The 17,606-nt window shown below is 45.0% G+C and overlaps 1 protein-coding gene across 6 annotated transcripts in view; it reads right to left on the bottom strand.

Annotated features, from left to right (window-relative positions):
• Window positions 1-8,898, bottom strand: part of zhx3b (zinc fingers and homeoboxes 3b) — an 86,970-nt gene extending 78,072 nt beyond the window's left edge. For 3 of the 6 annotated variants that reach the window (XM_070896327.1, XM_070896328.1, XM_070896331.1), the window contains exon 1: window positions 7,849-7,911. The gene's annotated coding sequence lies outside the window, so the exon portion shown is untranslated. Of the gene's footprint in view, window positions 1-7,848; window positions 7,940-8,689 lie in introns of those variants that run through there. The other 3 variants (XM_070896330.1, XM_070896333.1, XM_070896332.1) reach the window with 3 other exon arrangements.
• Window positions 8,899-17,606: the final 8,708 nt, after the last annotated feature.

The following is a 17,606-nucleotide window of genomic DNA, read 5'->3' as shown; positions in this document are numbered from 1 at the left end:
TACCTTCTGAAGATTTTGTACCTCTACACGGTTAAAAATTTACAGAGCCCTGAATGTAAAGATTTTACAAATGAAACTCAGTCGTAAAAGGTCTCTTCCAATTAATAATCGTGATTACAGGAAAATAATTACAATCACGGAGAGCGGCTAAAAAAATGCAGCCTGCATTACAATCAGTCAGTGGAGCATTAACTGCTCGAAACTGAACACTAACAGATGTGCAGAATTGATGAACCATAAAAATGGGCGGGGGGGGGGGGGGGGGCCTGAACTGAGGATCATCCCCTCAACCCACCCTATGAAACAAGTGTTTTAGTGGATCAGCTCATCAACGCTTGGCTTATTGAGACCTCGATGGTCTTTTCACATCTTTAGCCATAGGCACACACAAGACAAAGCGTTTCCTAAAAAGACGTCAACAGCTCCTTGAATGGATTGGTGGGTAAATGGGCTACATGCTGTGCAGCTGAGCCAAAAAGGTCCCAGATTCAATCCATGATCTGTGCTGACTGAACTCATCACAGCCAGGGGAGCAGTGCAGGCAGTACAATCATCCACAGTGTCCCCAGACTATGGGGGGGGGAGAGAAATGAACCAAGGTTTCTGTTTCCTAATTATTGTCCAGTCATTTCTACTGGAGAGCAGGCACGCTGACATGGTGTAAGCTGGACAATGAGGTCCACTGTGGTCCAATGGCCTGCCGACATTCACTGCCAATGCTGGTAGAGAGAAGGATTGCTATTGATGTGAGCGACTGAGGAAGCTTAGCACAGTCCGAGTCAGCACGCTCGGGGTGAGGGGGTAAGAAAAGATCATTCGTTCATTCAAAAAAGAGAGATTTTATTTTTTCTTAAAAAGTCAAAGTTGTGACCTTCCTTCGTTAAGGGCTGAAATCTCAACTGGTGAAAAAAAAACTATTTGTTTCTTTTGTCATTTGCTCAGTGATTTAAAACGTTCCATGAAATACAAAACAGCTGGAAATACATTTAATTATGTAACTGGAATGCATCAATAAAAACTACACAAATTATGGAGACAGCTTGGTTTTTAAGTAATTTTTCTTAAAATTTCACATCAGGCGACAGAAACAAGCGACGGGGCCTAAAAAAAAAAATGAACGAACGCATCGGGACAGTAACGGCATAAACAAAAAGGGCCTCAAGATGATACAGCCGTCATTTGGGCGAGCTTACATGTTCAATGCCGCTGCACTGAGCCTCACCCACAAACACAGGTGCTCCTCGAGCAAGGCCATTAAAACAGAGCCTTCGGGAAGTGAGGGGGGTGGGGGGCCTGAGGAATTCGAGGCAGACGTAAAAATCGTCAGGAAAAAAAAAAGTGACGCGGGTCATTCCAGTCATCGAAGTCGCCACATCGTGGTCACAGCTTGTAGTAAAGCAGATATGCCTGCACTCTCACAGCTGCACTTTGTCCTCGTGTTTTATGGTTTACAAGAACATTGCTGTTTTTCCAAAAAACAAATGAGCTGTTCAGAGGCAGGTTGGGAACAGACATTTTGTTCAGAATTCCCCCAATGGCGACATCATAAAGTTCTGTTCCAGCAATAACATCATGTGGGAGGGGAGAGTGGATGTGGCCCACAGCAGCAGTACTGTATGACGTCACTGCCAGGTAGGGAGGGAATGGGATGGGTCTAAATGACCATCTCCAGCTACCCCGTAAACAGCAGCTATAAAGCACAAAGGGGCAGAAACAATAGAAACGGACGGAAATGCATGATATAAAATAATATGTGCGCAAACGCAGGTGGTGTTGCTGAAACCCGTCTCGGAGTGCAGAGTTAACTCTCTATAGTATTTAGGATTCTGCTGCAACTCAAACGGTGCAATATTCAGTGAGCTCCCCCATGTCCTAACTTATAACCTAAAAGCTGAGAGCAAAGAAATCTTTGTGGTGCGCGATTTTTTTTTTTAAAAAGCAGTTGCCCTGTGCAATTAGGATGATAACAGCGATCAGAACCTTTGCTTCTGAAGGCCATCCCACTATTTCACATAGTTTTGGAGCAACCGGGAAGAAACTTGCAAGATTCTCTGGGGCTTCTCCTTCTGGCCTCTTGCACGTCCTTGATTGTCATCGCTCTACCATTGCTGGTTGTGCCTTCAGCTGCCAAAGCCCTATGCTCTGGAACTCTCTCCTTAAACCTCTTCGCCTCCCTCTCTTTCCTCCTTTAAGCCACTCCTTAAAACCTACCTCTTTGACCAAGCGTTTGTCGCCTGTCCTAATCATAGGTGGTCCCTCGAACGAGGTTGACTTGCTTCCACGAGAGTTCACAGATGGTTCAATGAAGGACCCGATGTTCCAGTCCTGAACTCCAGTTGAGGGGATGGAAGATGCCCGTGCGTGAATTTTTTTAACGTGTGGCGACCGTTGCACACCAGCCACCACACGGGCTCAACAGAGCTCGGTCTTTATCCAGTGGCAAGGGTTAACCAGGACGACTGGAGACCTGCTCTGCTGCATGGACCTAGTGCGCACACATATCGCAATGTGGGCTGGCCCGTGCTGCCCCTGGGCCCTCGGCTCTTCTGGGCCCCGTACCCTCATTCGCCGTACCTCCGCCCACAATGTTCCAGGGCCCGGCGTTCCAGCTCTACTTATTGCCCCGACCTGCGGTGATGTTCTCACACACGTCGGGGCGGCCCTGTATGTAAAGAGTATGTGGCTCGATGTCCAATTCTGTTTGATAATACTCCTGTGAAGCGCCTTGCGACGATTTACTATGGTAAAGGCGCTATATAAATGCAAGTTGTTGCTGATCTTGTTCTTGAGGCGCACCCACAGGAAGACCCATGTTTTATATGTCCAGAGCTATCTCCCCTAGCACTGAAGCATACAGCAACAACAACATTTATATATCACCTTTAACATAACCTTAAAATTAGAACTGGGCCATTCAGGAGTGAATCAGGAAGCACTTCTTCACACAAATGATAGTGGAAATCTGGAAAACTCTTTCCCCACAAAGCTATTTGAAGCTAAGCCAAATAAAAATTAAAAAACGTAGATTGATCAGATTTTTTTTTAGGTAAGGTTATTAAGTGATTTAGAACCATGGCAGGTAAATGGAGTTATGATACAGATTAGCCATGATCTAATTGAATGGCAAAACATAGAAACATAGAAAATAGGTGCAGGAGTAGGCCATTCGGCCCTTCGAGCCTGCACCACCATTCAATAAGATCATGGTTGATGATTCACCTCAGTACCCCTTTCCTGCTTTCTCTCCATACCCCTTGATCCCTTTAGCCATAAGGGCCATATCTAACTCCCTCTTGAATATATCCAATGAACTGGCATCAACAACTCTCTGCGGTAGGGAATTCCACAGGTTAACAACTTTCTGAGTGAAGAAGTTTCTCCTCATCTCACTCCTAAATGGCTTACCCCTTATCCTTAGACTATGTCCCCTGGTTCTGGACTTCCCCAAATTCGGGAACATTCTTCCTGCATCTAACCTGTCCAGTCCCATCAGAATTTTAGATGTTTCTATGAGATCCCCTCTCATCCTTCTAAACTCCAGTGAATATATGTCAGTCCTGCCATCCCAGGAATCAGTCTGGTGAACCTTCGCTACACTCCCTCAATAGCAAGGACGTCCTTCCTCAGATTAGGAGACCAAAACTGAACACAATATTCCAGGTGAGGCCTCACCAAGGCCCTGTACACTGCAGTAAGACCTCCCTGCTCCTATACTCAAATCCCCTAGCTTTGAAGGCCAACATACCATTTGCCTTCTTCACCGCCTGCTGTACCTGCATGCCAACTTTCAATGACTGATGTACCATGACACCCAGGTCTCGTTGCACCTCCCCTTTTCCTAATCTGCCGCCATTCAGATAATATTCTGCCTTCGTGTTTTTGCTGAATGGCCTATTCCTGGTGCAAGGTTTAGAAGAATGAGAGGTGATCTCATTAAAACATACAAAATTCTTACAGGACTTGACAGGGTAGATGCAGGGAGGATGTTTCCCCTGCCTGGGCAGTCTAGAATCAGGGGTCACAGTCTCAGATTAAGGGGTCGACCATTTAGGACTGAAATGAGGAGAAATTTCTTCACTCAAAGGGTTGTGAATCTTTGGAATTCTCTATCCCAGAGGGCTGTGGAGGCTCAGTCTTTGAGATCGAGAAAGAGATCGATAAATTTTTGGATATTAAGGGAATCAAGGGATATGGGGATTGAGCAGGAAAGTGTTGAGGTAGAAGATCAGCCATGATCTTATTGAATGGCGGAACAGGCTCGTGTGGCCAAATGGCTTACTGCTGCTCCTTTCTTATGTTCTTTAATAAGCACAGTAGAATAGCAGTTGCAATGTCTCTCACCCCTCACTTGAAAGACACTTTTACAATATCTGGCTCCAGTTAAGAGAGAGAGAGAGAGAGAGAGAGAGAGAGAGAGACTGAGACTCTCTCCCTCTGTTGCAGTGTACGATGTAAACAAGTCCAATTCCCTTATTCCAATGGCATCAGAGACCCACTTTAACTTGGTCGGTGATTTTGCCATCAGGATAAGGATGCAAGTTTTAACAATGTAATGTGAGCAGTTGGCACACAGGCATTGTTCTCCTGTATCCAAATGACTGAAGCTCCAAGTATACAAGTTCCACTAGAGTGACAGAGAGATGTTAAGAGAGGTCTTAAAGGCAAGTCTGTGCTCCTCCTACTTCAGGACTGAGCCAAGGGCTGCACTCAAATAAAATCTTAATCACACTGCCCTCTCAACAGGCCGTCTTTTTTTTTACACTTTGCATGAGATGAAAGAGACAAAGAGGAAGGAGGGAGGGAGAAGAGAAATGGTGAAATGCAAGAGTAGAGCAATGGAGAGAGGGAGGGGATAATCAGAGGCAAGAAACAACTGGTGGGTGACCGAGGAAAGGTAGGACGACAGAAGAAGGCGGAAGGAACGGTGCCGATTGCGGGTGGAAAGGGGCACGGCAGGACGGGGGCTGTGGGAAGTGGGTGGAAGTGAAAACAAGGATGGCAAGCAGAAAAGGACGCACAAAGGAGGATGGAGAACGAGATGTACATGGGAACTTGACACACAGAATAAGAGTAACAGAGAGTCATACATAGGGAGTGGGGTTGGGGGAAGAGAGACATATACAGAGAGTGGCGGGGGGGGGGGGGAAGAGATATATATGTACACACACAGAGAGGGTGGGGGGGCACGGGGAAGAGGGAGAGAGACATACACAGAGAGTGAGGTGGGGGAAGGGGGGGGAGAGAGACATATACAGAGAGTGGCGGGGGGGGGAAGAGATATATATGTACACACACCGGGGGGGGGGGGGGGGAGGGAAAGAGGGAGAGAGACATATACAGAGAGTGGCGGGGGGGGGGGGGGTGGAGAAGAGAGATACACACACACACACACACACACACACACACACAGTGGGGATGAAGGATTGGAAAGAGGGGGAGAGACATACAGAGAGTGAGGTGGGGGAAGCAGGAGAGAGACATATACAGATTGGCACACACAGTCAAAGAGTGGGGGGGGGAGGGAAAGAGACATAGAGTGGGTAGGGAAGAGGGAGAGATATACAGAGAGTGGTGGAGGAGGGGGGGGGTAGATACACACATACACACACACAGAGTGGGGGTGGGGGGGAGAGGGAGAGAGACATATACAGAGAGTGGGGGTGGGGAAGGGTGAGAGAAATATATACAGAGTGTGGGGGTGGGGGAAAGAGAGGGAGAGACACATATACAGAGAGTGGGAAGAACATACATAGAATGGAAAAGCGTGGAGCAAGGGGAATACACAATAGGAGGGAGAGCAAGAAACAGAGATATACAGAGGGTGGGAAGGATGGGGAAATGAGAGACAGACACACACAGGATGGGAGGAGTCATCAGTATATTTTCCTATATGAAAATCACCCCTGTTTTTTATCACTTTGTAAAAGTGAAGCATTCTGAATGATCCCTCCCTCCAAAACATGGTTAATGTCATTATATACACAAACCTAACAGCAAGCAGTCCAACGGGATCTGGACAAAACATTACATCACATTAACATTTTCCATGGCAAAGGGGCTTGGTGTCGGGTGTGAGATCAGCACTCCACTCTGCCTCCCACAGATGGAATGATTCTGTTACTTGCTGCTCAGCTGAAGACTGTATCCACAGGGGTGGATGGGGGGGGGGGGGGGGGGGTGGAACCGGGAACCTGATGAGAAGGTGGCAAGCCCAAATCAAACTTGTGACAGCCCCACATCCACAATTCTAACAATGGGCTAATGTTAGGGTGGAGTGGATGAAGCTGGTGGGTCTGCCTTGCTACTTTTCAAATCTCCCTTTTTATTTGTGACACAGAGGGGAAAGGTCCAGTAAAGCCAAGTGGGGGGGGGGGGACTTTAAAAAAGTTAAATCTGTCAGATTTTTGACAAGATCAATCTGATTAAACACTCTCCTACATAGCTCCACAATTTGAGAATATATTTGTGAACTGTATCTGTTGGGGGAGTCCAGTTAAAAGAGTCAAAATAAGTTTGTTTTGATTTAATGAAAGTATCAATCTGACTCAATGGGAGGACACTGTTTAACAACAAATAACTATATTTATATAAGCTGCTTTTTAAATTTAAAAACAAAAGGTGAAAATGTAACTATTTCAGTATCTTTCCATGCCTTTGTAAAAGTAAAAAGAATAGTACGTCTTGTACTTAAAATCAAAGCCCCAATTTGACTGCAGCCTTCCGTTCTCAGATTCATTTCTAAAGCTTGATGTCTCGGGTCCACTAAGCAGCCCTATGAGTCACTGGTGCTTTAAGACGCATGTGCAGTTAGGAAATCCCTCTCAGTCTTGATTTACAGTAGGCCAAAAAAGAAAACAAAGAAACAGACCCTGTCCCTTTAAAAAAGTAATACATAGGATGCTCTCCATTTCGAAAATTACATGAAACGGTTTTTTTAAAAAGTAAGCCATTTAAAACAAATTGTCAGTTTTCACAAAATAGAAGTCACCTTATTTTTCTCGTTAAGAGGGCAGACCGATTTGGTTTTTTTTTTAAAGACCATGTTTAGATAGATATACACACACATACTGCCATCCAAAGATTGCAATGGTAAATAGCAACTGTAGTATTTCATATGGTTACGATTCCAAGATAGAGCAATATAAAAGACATGGTGTGTGTGTATGTGTGTGTAATGGAACATGCTAGCAAGCCAGAGTGTCCCTCTACAGATACGCTGAATGGACAGTCATCTCAGCGCTGGTCCGTTTCAGTCTGGTCAATTTCAGCCACAGAAATCAACAGCGACGCGTTCAATTTCTCTCCTCAACTCCATTCTCAGATCACAGCCTCCAATTAAAAAAGGGGGATTAACATGACTTCGACAGTCTGGGGGGGGGGGGGGGGGGGAGGGAAGAGAGTGAGATACAGTATGTACTTTAAATACACACAATTTAAGCGATTTTTTTTTTAAAAGAGGAGGGGAATAAAAAGAGATTGCAGCAGAACCGGCCTAGTCTAATGCCTAGGACACTCTCGCAAGTTGCCAGGCAAAGGGAGAGAGAGACCGACCGTGTCCAGTCAGAGCGTTCATTTCACCCCTTTCGGTTCGTTACACACTCTCTCTCTCTCTCTCTGGTTGTGGCCGTGCCGCCATCTTATTTGGGTTACTTTCCTCTCTGGGTCTCGGTTGCCTGTGTGTGTGTGTTTTGGGGGTAAAACAGATTGAACAGGAGCAGAGACACACACATTTGGGGGGGGGGGGGGGAGGCTGGTGGCTGGGCTGCAGGGACAACTGGCAACATTGTAGCGCCGTCTAGAACGTGGCAACAATCGAGTCGCAACAGAAAGTAGCAAAATACAACTCACCTCTCCGCGATCCAGCCGCCTCCTCCTGCTCCTGTTCCTTCTGCTGGGTGCCGTTTATATGATTATATATACACATATATATGTATAATTAAAAAAAACTGGCTCCTTGAATAAGAGAGGCCACCCACCCCCCCCCCCCTCTTTTATCCGCTGGATTTTTGCTCCGTGTTTTTTTTAAGTCTGGTCGCATGAAATGATTAATAATTTTAAAATTAAAAATAAACACACACACACATACAGGGCGAAGGACGGAAAGAAAACGATTCAGACATACAACCCAAAACCCCATCGGACGCCAGAACGCCGACACACGTGATGGCCAACGTCACCAACCCTTGCGAACGATGCAAAATAGTTTGCAAGTTGCTCACACTGGGGGGTTTCTGCGGTGTGGGGTTCGGGGCTGCTCATTGCTGCCGGGGCAATTGCAGTGTGGTGGGGTAGGTGGGGAGGACAGGATGCTGGAACCCAAAAAATCTACCTGTCTACTTATCTCAATTCCAAATCTAGGCTTTTAAAACGCCAACAGCACCGAGTTTCTTCAAGATGATTTAAAATCCAATGTGAATATCCCCCCCCCCCCCAAACAATCCTTGACATTAAATGTCACAATTGTTCCTGCTCCGGTTACATTCCATTCCGTTTCTCTCTGGTGGCATTATATTCGGCAGAATCGCCGCAAATGCTGCATCTTTTTTTTAAAAACATGTCAATTGTTTATATTGATGTGTTGTTCCTCTTTATGGGCCGGCTGTGAGTTGAAGGTGGGCGTTCGCGGGGACTGCTGTCTGCTCGAAGAGACCAGAGGGTGTGCTGTATGTTTGAAATGAGCGCCTTGTACCTGTTATTCTTGCTGCTGATGGTCCCTTTCTGCTGAGTGGCTGCGGATCGCTTTCTCTCCAAGTGGCTGACGGTCATGTTTCTGTCTGTCTCTCTCTCTCTTGTTGCCAGGTTATTGTTGATTTCAAAGGGATTTCCCCCCTCCCTCTGTCTTTAAAGTCTCACAATTAACGCTGGGAATTCCCTCTGACACCAGTCGTCTCACGCATTCCCGAGGCGTAAAACTCAAGTCATCTCGCGTCTTATTTCATCTCTTCCTGCTCGCCCAGAGGTCAGTGCCGACCGCACTGATTCCTTTCGTTTCCTTGACTAACCTTGAGAATTGTAAGTGTTAGCGGAAAGGTCAGGAAATCGTTATCAAGGGAAAAAAAATGCTGCTCTTAGCATGTTATGTGTCAAAGTAAACACATTTAGTAAAAGCGAGATTATTTTTGGTTCCTCTGCGAATGATTATTGGTGAATAAAAGCGTTGATTCTTGAGGTAGGTAATGATACCGTTCCTCTGCAACCATTGGTTCGATATTATACGGTTGTTGATCTACCAGACAACGGGAAATAAATAGGATAACGTTTAGATGCAAGATGAATAATAAGACTATTCATGAGAGACAGTGCAGTTGAGTCTGAAGGTTGTGGCTTCAAGTCCCACTCCAGAGACTTGAGCACAAACATTTAAGCAGACATTCCAGTGCAGTACTGAGAGAGTGCTGCACTGGCGGAGGTGCCGTCTTTCGGATAAACCGAGACCCCCTCTGCTCTCTGAGGTGGACATAAAAGATCCTATGACACTGTTTCGAAGAAGAGCAGGGGAGTTATCCCGGTGTCCTGACCAATATTTATCCCTCAATCAACATCACTAAAACACATAATCTGGACATTATCACACTGCTGTTTGTGGGAGCTTGCTGTATGCAGATTGGCTGCCGTGTTTCTTACATTACAACAGTGACTACACTTCAAAAAGTACTTAATTGCCGATAAAGCGCTTTGGGGCGTCTGGTGGTCATGAAAGGTGCTATATAAATGCAGGATTTATACGCCGTACACTTCTGCGCAGTTTGCGGCCATTGTCAGCAGTCACTCGGTTAAAATAATTGGCAAAAGAACTGGAGGGAAAAAGGGGAGAATTTTTTGCACAGAGAGTTGTTAAGATCTGCAGCGTACCACCTAAAAAGGTCGAGGAAGCAGATTCTATAGGAACTTTCAAAAGGCAATTGGACCTGCACTTGAAGAATTTGCGGGATTTTGGGCAAATGTGCGGGATGTGGGACTAAATTCGACAACTCTTTCACAGAGCCAGCACAGGCATGATGGGCCAAATAGTATCTTTCTGTGAAGATTCCATGGGTCTCCTTCTGGTGCAGGGACATAGAGAGCACCTATAGTGCTGCGTTTGTTGGCCCAGGTCATATCAGACATCATGATCGTCTTGCTCTGTGTGGCTGAGTTCCACATGATGCAATGCCTTTACGAATTGAGTGACAGGGAGAGCTTTCAGTGTGGAAGTTATTATAAAATGTCCATCTGGAGTAAGGGTCATGTGTCGTGTCGTGTCGCTTTGCAGTGATCATTTCATTATCATAGCTGTTGAAAGTAGATTTAACTTCCAGTGCATAACAGAAAATTTGATTAAGAATCATCTCAATCACAAGCTTCCGGAATTTTGAGAAAATAAAACTTCCAGACAGATTTTTTTTCCACAACCGATGACATCTCTTCCCTTACATTGTGATGTCAACATCATTAAAGCACAGCTTCCCACCTCAGTGAAGACAGTTACATGGGCGACTTTAATCTACATATTGATTGGGCTAACCTAACTGGTAGCAATGCGGTAGAGGAGGATTTTCTTGAGTGTATTAGGGATGGTTTTCTAGACCAATATGTCGAGGAACCAACCAGAAAGCTGGCCATCCTAAACTGGGTGATGTGTAATGAGAAGGGACTAATTAGGAAGAGTGACCATAATATGGTAGAATTCTTTATTAAGATGGAGAGTGACAAAGTTAATTCAGAAACTAGAGTCCTGAACTTAAGGAAAGGTAACTGATGGTATGAGGTGCGAATTGGCTAGATTAGACTGACAAATGATACTTAAAGGGTTGACGGTGGATAGGCAATGGCAAACCTTTAAAGATCATATGGACGAACTTCAACAATTATACATCCCTGTCTGGAGTAAAAATAAAACGGGGAAGGTGGCTCAACCGTGGCTAACAAGGGAAATTAAGGATAGTGCTAAATCCAAGGAAGAGGCATACAAATTAGCCAAAAAAAGTAGCAAACCAGAGGACTGGGAGAAATTTAGAATAAAGCAGAGGAGGACAAAGGGATTAATTAAGAGGGAGGAAATAGAATACGAGAGGAAGCTTGCTGGAAACATAAAAAATGACTGCAAAAGTTTCTATAGATATGTGAAAAGAAAAAGATTAGTGAAGCCAAACGTAGGTCTCTTGCAGTCGGATTCGGGTGAATTTATAATGGGGAACAAAGAAATGGCAGACCAATTGAACAAGTACTTTGGTTCTGTCTTCACAAAGGAAGACACAAATAACCTTCCGGATATACTAGGGGTCCGAAGGTCTAGTGAGAAGGAGGAACTGAAGGATATCCTTATTAGGCGGGAAATTGTGTTAGGGAAATTGACGGGATTGAAGGCCGATAAATCCCCAGGGCCTGATAGTCTACATCCCAGAATACTCAAGGAAGTGGCCCTAGAAATAGTGGATGCATTGGTGATAATTTTCCAACAGTCCATCAACTCTGGATCAGTTCCTATGGACTGGAGGGTTACTAATGTAACACCACTTTTTAAAAAAGGAGGGAGAGAGAAAACGGGTAATTATAGACCAGTTAGCCTGACAGCAGTAGTGGGGAAAATGTTGGAATCAATCATTAAAGATGAAATAGCAGCACATTTGGAAAGCAGTGATAGGATTGGTCCAAGTCAGCATGGATTTATGAAGGGGAAATCAGGCTTGACAAATCTTCTGGAATTTTTTGAGGATGTAACTAGTAGAGTGGACAGGGGGGAACTAGTGGATGTGGTGTATTTGGACTTTCAAAAGGCTTTTGACAAGGTCCCACACAAGAGATTGGTATGCAAAATCAAAGCACATGGTATTGGGGGTATTGTACTGACGTGGATAGAGAACTGGTTGGCAGACAGGAAGCAGAGAGTCGGGATTAACGGGTCCTTTTCAGAATGGCAGGCAGTGACTAGTGGAGTGCCGCAGGGCTCAGTGCTGGGACTCCAGCTCTTTACAATATATATTAATGATTTGGATGATGGAATTGAGTGTAATATCTCCAAGTTTGCAGGTGACACTAAGCTGGGTGGCAGTGTGAGCTGTGAGGAGGACACTAAGAGGCTGCAGGATGATTTGGACAGGTTAGGTCAGTGGGCAAATACATGGCAGATGCTGTATAATGTGGATAAATGTGAGGTTATCCACTTTGGGGGCAAAAACACGAAGGCAGAATATTATCTGAATGGCAGCAGATTAGGAAAAGGGGAGGTGTCATGATTCATCAATCATTGAAGGTTGGCATGCAGGTACAGCAGGCGGTGAAGAAGGCAAATGGTATGTTGGCCTTCCTAGCAAGGGGATTTGAGTATAGGAGCAGGGAAGTCTTACTGCAGTTGTACAGGGCCTTGGTGAGGCCCCACCTGGAATATTGTGTTCAGTTTTGGTCTCCTAATCTGAGGAAGGACGTTCTTGCTATTGAGGGAGTGCAGCGAAGGTTCACCAGACTGATTCCTGGGATGGCAGGACTGACATATGAGGAGAGACTGGATCGACTGGGCCTGTATTCACTGGAGTTTAGAAGGATGAGAGGGGATCTCATAGAAACATATAAAATTCTGATGGGACTGGACAGGTTAGATGCAGGAAGAATGTTCCCGATGTTGGGGGAGTCCAGAACCAGGGGACATAGTCTTAGGATAAGGGTAAGCTATTTAGGACTGAGATGAGGAGGAACTTCTTCACTCAGAGAGTTGTTAACCTATGGAATTCCCTACCGCAGAGAATTGTTGATGCCAGTTCATTGGATATATTCAAGAGGGAGTTAGATATGGCTCTTGCGGCTAAAGGGATCAAGGGGTATGGAGAGAAAGCAGGAACGGGGTACTGAAGGAATGATCAACCATGATCTTATTGAATGGTGGTGCAGGCTCGAAGGGCCGGATGGCCTACTCCTGCACCTATTTTCTATGTTTCTATGTAATTGTGAATTGGCTACTTTTGCATCAATAGATGTGCCAGTTTTTTTGATTGTGAATAGAATTATGCAATGGCATGGAACACGTTTATTTGCTTAAGTACATAAGTAAATTCTCTGGTCTATTTGATAACATATTTATTTGTTTAAAATGGCAATTATTTCCCTTGACAGTGTCGATAAACAAGAAGTTAAATTAATCAGCAAATATTGTTTGTGGCAGATATTTGATGGTTTTTCTTCTGGCTTTTTATATAGAGACCAGATGTTGGGAAATTGGGAAATTCCAAGATTTGTCAATATGTTTTCTTTCCAGAATACTGACTAAATGTAGCCAAGTGCCAGCAAATTCAAACTCGTCAACAAACACAGTGCTGTTTCCAACTTCATCAAGCTGAAAGATATCCTGCACTCCATGTAGTCTCAACCAAGTGTCCATTCTTGTCAGCTGGCTTGTTGACCATGGGGAGCGAAGATTACAGACAAAACCCCAAACCTCACATGTTCACTTTCCAGGAGGATGGTGTGGGGGGGTGGCAGGGTCTCTCGATAATAACCTGGAGAAGTAAACCTGGCGAATTTCCCTGTCTCCACTGTAGCAATCTCTCCTGCCGTCTTGGCAGAAATCAGTACAGAAATGGAATTGAACTTGGAACCATCTGGTCTCTATGGCTGAATTATACACTGCCTTTACCAACCGAGCCATCAGGGCAGCAGTAGATGAGTTGTACTAGCACCACTCTTGGTGGTCAATTACAGATAAGGATCGGTAGCGTCCTGCTGGTTACTTTCTTGCTCCCCTCCTAGTGAGGGAATGGTACATGACCGATAGCAGTAAACATAAAAAGCTGAGTGAAAATAGCTTCAATTTAAGTCAAAGCAGACAGTGTGGCTCCCTTGATGGTTCAGTACTGAACCACGTAAATGAGAAAGGTCCAATTCTGGGCTGATCTCAACTGGGGTATTCTACAGCATGAGGTCAAACATTTTTTTTGGGTGAGGGTGGATTGCAATGTAGAAGTGCAGTTCTAGCAGCTCCTGGTTGCTGGCATTAACACGAAGACATGAGGCCTCCAGGTAGCTCCATGGGTAAATGCACTGAACTATATAGATTAGGAAAGCCCTAAGTTCATTCCCAAGGTTGTGTTTGCTGATCTCAGCCAGGTAAACATGGAAACAGAGAAACATAGAAAATAGGTGCAGGAGCAGGCCATTCAGCCCTTCTAGCCTGCACCGCCATTCAATGAGTTCATGGCTGAACATGAAACTTTAGTACCCCCTTCCTGCTTTCTCGCCATACCCCTTGATCCCCCGAGTAGTAAGGACTTCATCTAACTCCCTTTTGAATATATTTAGTGAATTGGCCTCAACTACTTTCTGTGGTAGAGAATTCCACAGGTTCACCACTCTCTGGGTGAAGAAGTTTCTCCTCATCTCGGTCCTAAATGGCTTACCCCTTATCCTTAGACTGTGACCCCTGGTTCTGGACTTCCCCAACATTGGGAACATTCTTCCTGCATCCAACCTGTCCAAACCCGTCAGAATTTTAAACATTTCTATGAGGTCCCCTCTCACTCTTCTGAACTCCAGTGAATACAAGCCCAGTTGATCCAGTCTTTCTTGATAGGTCAGTCCCACCATCCCGGGAATCAGTCTGGTGAATCTTCGCTGCACTCCCTCAATAGCAAGAATGTCGTTCCTCAAGTTAGGAGACCAAAACTGTACACAATACTCCAGGTGTGGCCTCACCAAGGCCCTGTACAACTGTAGCAACACCTCCTTGCCCCTGTACTCAAATCCCCTCGCTATGAAGGCCAACATGCCATTTGCTTTCTTAACCGCCTGCTGTACCTGCATGCCAACCTTCAATGACTGATGTACCATGACACCCAGGTCTCGTTGCACCTTCCCTTTTCCTAATCTGTCACCATTCAGATAATAGTCTGTCTCTCTGTTTTTACCACCAAAATGGATAACCTCACATTTATCCACATTATACTTCATCTGCCATGCATTTGCCCACTCACCTAACCTATCCAAGTCACTCTGCAGCCTCATAGCATCCTCCTCGCAGCTCACACTGCCACCCAACTTAGTGTCATCCGCAAATTTGGAGATACTACATTTAATCCCCTCGTCTAAATCATTAATGTACAATGTAAACAGCTGGGGCCCCAGCACAGAACCTTGCGGTACCCCACTAGTCACTGCCTGCCATTCTGAAAAGTACCCATTTACTCCTACTCTTTGCTTCCTGTCTGACAACCAGTTCTCAATCCACGTCAGCACACTACCCCCAATCCCATGTGCTTTAACTTTGCACATTAATCTCTTGTGTGGGACCTTGTCGAAAGCCTTCTGAAAGTCCAAAAATACCACATCAACTGGTTCTCCTTTGTCCACTTTACTGGAAACATCCTCAAAAAATTCCAGAAGATTTGTCAAGCATGATTTCCCTTTCACAAATCCATGCTGACTTGGACCTATCATGTCACCATTTTCCAAATGCGCTGCTATGACATCCTTAATAATTGATTCCATCATTTTACCCACTACTGAGGTCAGGCTGACCGGTCTATAATTCCCTGCTTTCTCTCTCCCTCCTTTTTAAAAAAGTGGGGTTACATTGGCTACCCTCCACTCCATAGGAACTGATCCAGAGTCAATGGAATGTTGGAAAATGACTGTCAATGCATCCGCTATTTCCAAGGCCACCTCCCTAAGTACTCTGGGATGCAGTCCATCAGGCCCTGGGGACCTATCGGCCTTCAATCCCATCAATTTCCCCAACACAATTTCCCGACTAATAAAGATTTCCCTCAGTTCCTCCTCCTTACTAGACCCTCTGACCCCTTTTATATCCGGAAGGTTGTTTGTGTCCTCCTTAGTGAATACTGAACCAAAGTATTTGTTCAATTGGTCTGCCATTTCTTTGTTCCCCGTAAGGTGTTGGGGTACAACTATCAGCTTCAGTGTCCCAGGAGGGGGAAAGTTAGGGATGGTTCTCAACTTAAAAAAAATGTTCCTGGGATGTGGGCGTTGCTGGCAATGCCAACATTTATTTCCAATCCCCATTAAGAACGTTGAACCGTTGCAGTACAGTTTGCTACAACTAAGGTAAATCAAGAAGACTTGCTCAGCCATTTCAGAGGGCAGTTAAGAATCAACCACATTGCTGTGGGTTTGGAGTCACATAGAGGCCAGACCAGGTAAGGATGGCAGATTTCCTTCCCTAAAGGCCTTTAGTGAACCAGTTGGGTTTATTACAAATTCCCCAGATGCCATGGTGGGATTTGAACTCACATCTCCAGATTATCAGTCCAGGTTTCTGGATTACTAATCGAGTAACATAACCACTATGCTACCGTACCCGTGTAATTGTTAACTACTAAATGCTGCTAGAAATCTGTGTGGTCATCGGATGTGAACAGGCCTGGGTTTACCGATAATCACACAAGAAAAATGGTCACTTGTGCGAGGTACATGGAAGTTGGCAGCACCTATGCCTCAGTGTTTGAGTCACTCCTACAACAGGGAACAATCCTTGGGAATAACTGCATGTGTGCGGCACTACTCCAGTTATGAACACATAGAATAAAGTGGCATCACTCGGAACATGGGGACAGGAGTAGGCCATTCGGCCCCTCGAGCCTGTTCCACCATTTAATTGGATCATGGCTAATCTATATCTTAACTCCATCTACTCACCTTAGTTTCTGAACACTTGCCTAACAAAAATCTATCAATCTCAGTTTTGAAATGTTCAATTGACCTAGCCTCAACAGCTGTTTGGGGAGGGGGTGGGGGAGGGGAAGAGTTTTAGAATGTCCAGCCATCCTCATCCCGTCCACTAATCTTTGGAGTGTATCATTTGGAGATGAGTTCCCACAAGACTGACAAAACAGGAATCCAATATACTGTTACTAACTGCACATAAATTTTCCAGTGCAGCACAGATACGCTATTATTTATTCTGCCAATTTTCTCTTCCTCCTCCCCTCAAATGTGTTCTTTTGCTGTTATATAGTTTCATCTGCACCTAGCTTTTCAGGACCCCATCCAAATAGCAACATTTCAGTGAATGTTGGCTGGCCATTCGATTGCGAGGGGGCATGGAGCACTATAGATGAGCCATGATCCTGCCCTCACCAAACATCCACTCATGCACTTTCCAGCAGAGGCTCACTGGACAGCAATCATGAGCAGTAATCTTGGCTAAAGTTTTCCCTCCAGAGACAGTGAAGCATATTGTAGTGCACCGGACTGGCAGCCTGGCACAGACTAGGATTCAAACTTGAGCATTCTGGTCTGGCTGGTTTAGGTTATTGCTTTAAGTCCTACCCCTTCTCTGTCTCTCCTACATATATATATCTCTTCTGTATGTTTATCTCAGTTTCTAAGTGCAATACAGTATCACAATGACTGAAAGCCTCTCCATATCCACACGGAATTTCCTATTCTTGCTGCAGTTTGCTTACTGACCAAAGGTGTCACTGTGGAACAGCATTTACAATCAATGCAAAGTGCCAAGCACGTTATTCACTGTATCCAAATCAGAACATTAATATATAGAACCAAAACACATGATGTCACAGTATTCTTTTGTCATGGCTGCATAGTTCTAATTCTATGCCTTTGTGAAACCATACATCTTGTTCCTGGCAGTGCTTTAACTTGACTTCCAGTTCTTTGAC

This window comes from Pristiophorus japonicus, chromosome 12 (genome assembly GCF_044704955.1).
Source record: "Pristiophorus japonicus isolate sPriJap1 chromosome 12, sPriJap1.hap1, whole genome shotgun sequence".
Classification (NCBI taxonomy): Eukaryota; Metazoa; Chordata; class Chondrichthyes; family Pristiophoridae; genus Pristiophorus; species Pristiophorus japonicus.
Note: the sequence above shows the minus strand (reverse complement) of the source record. Positions and strands in the feature narration are given on the sequence as shown.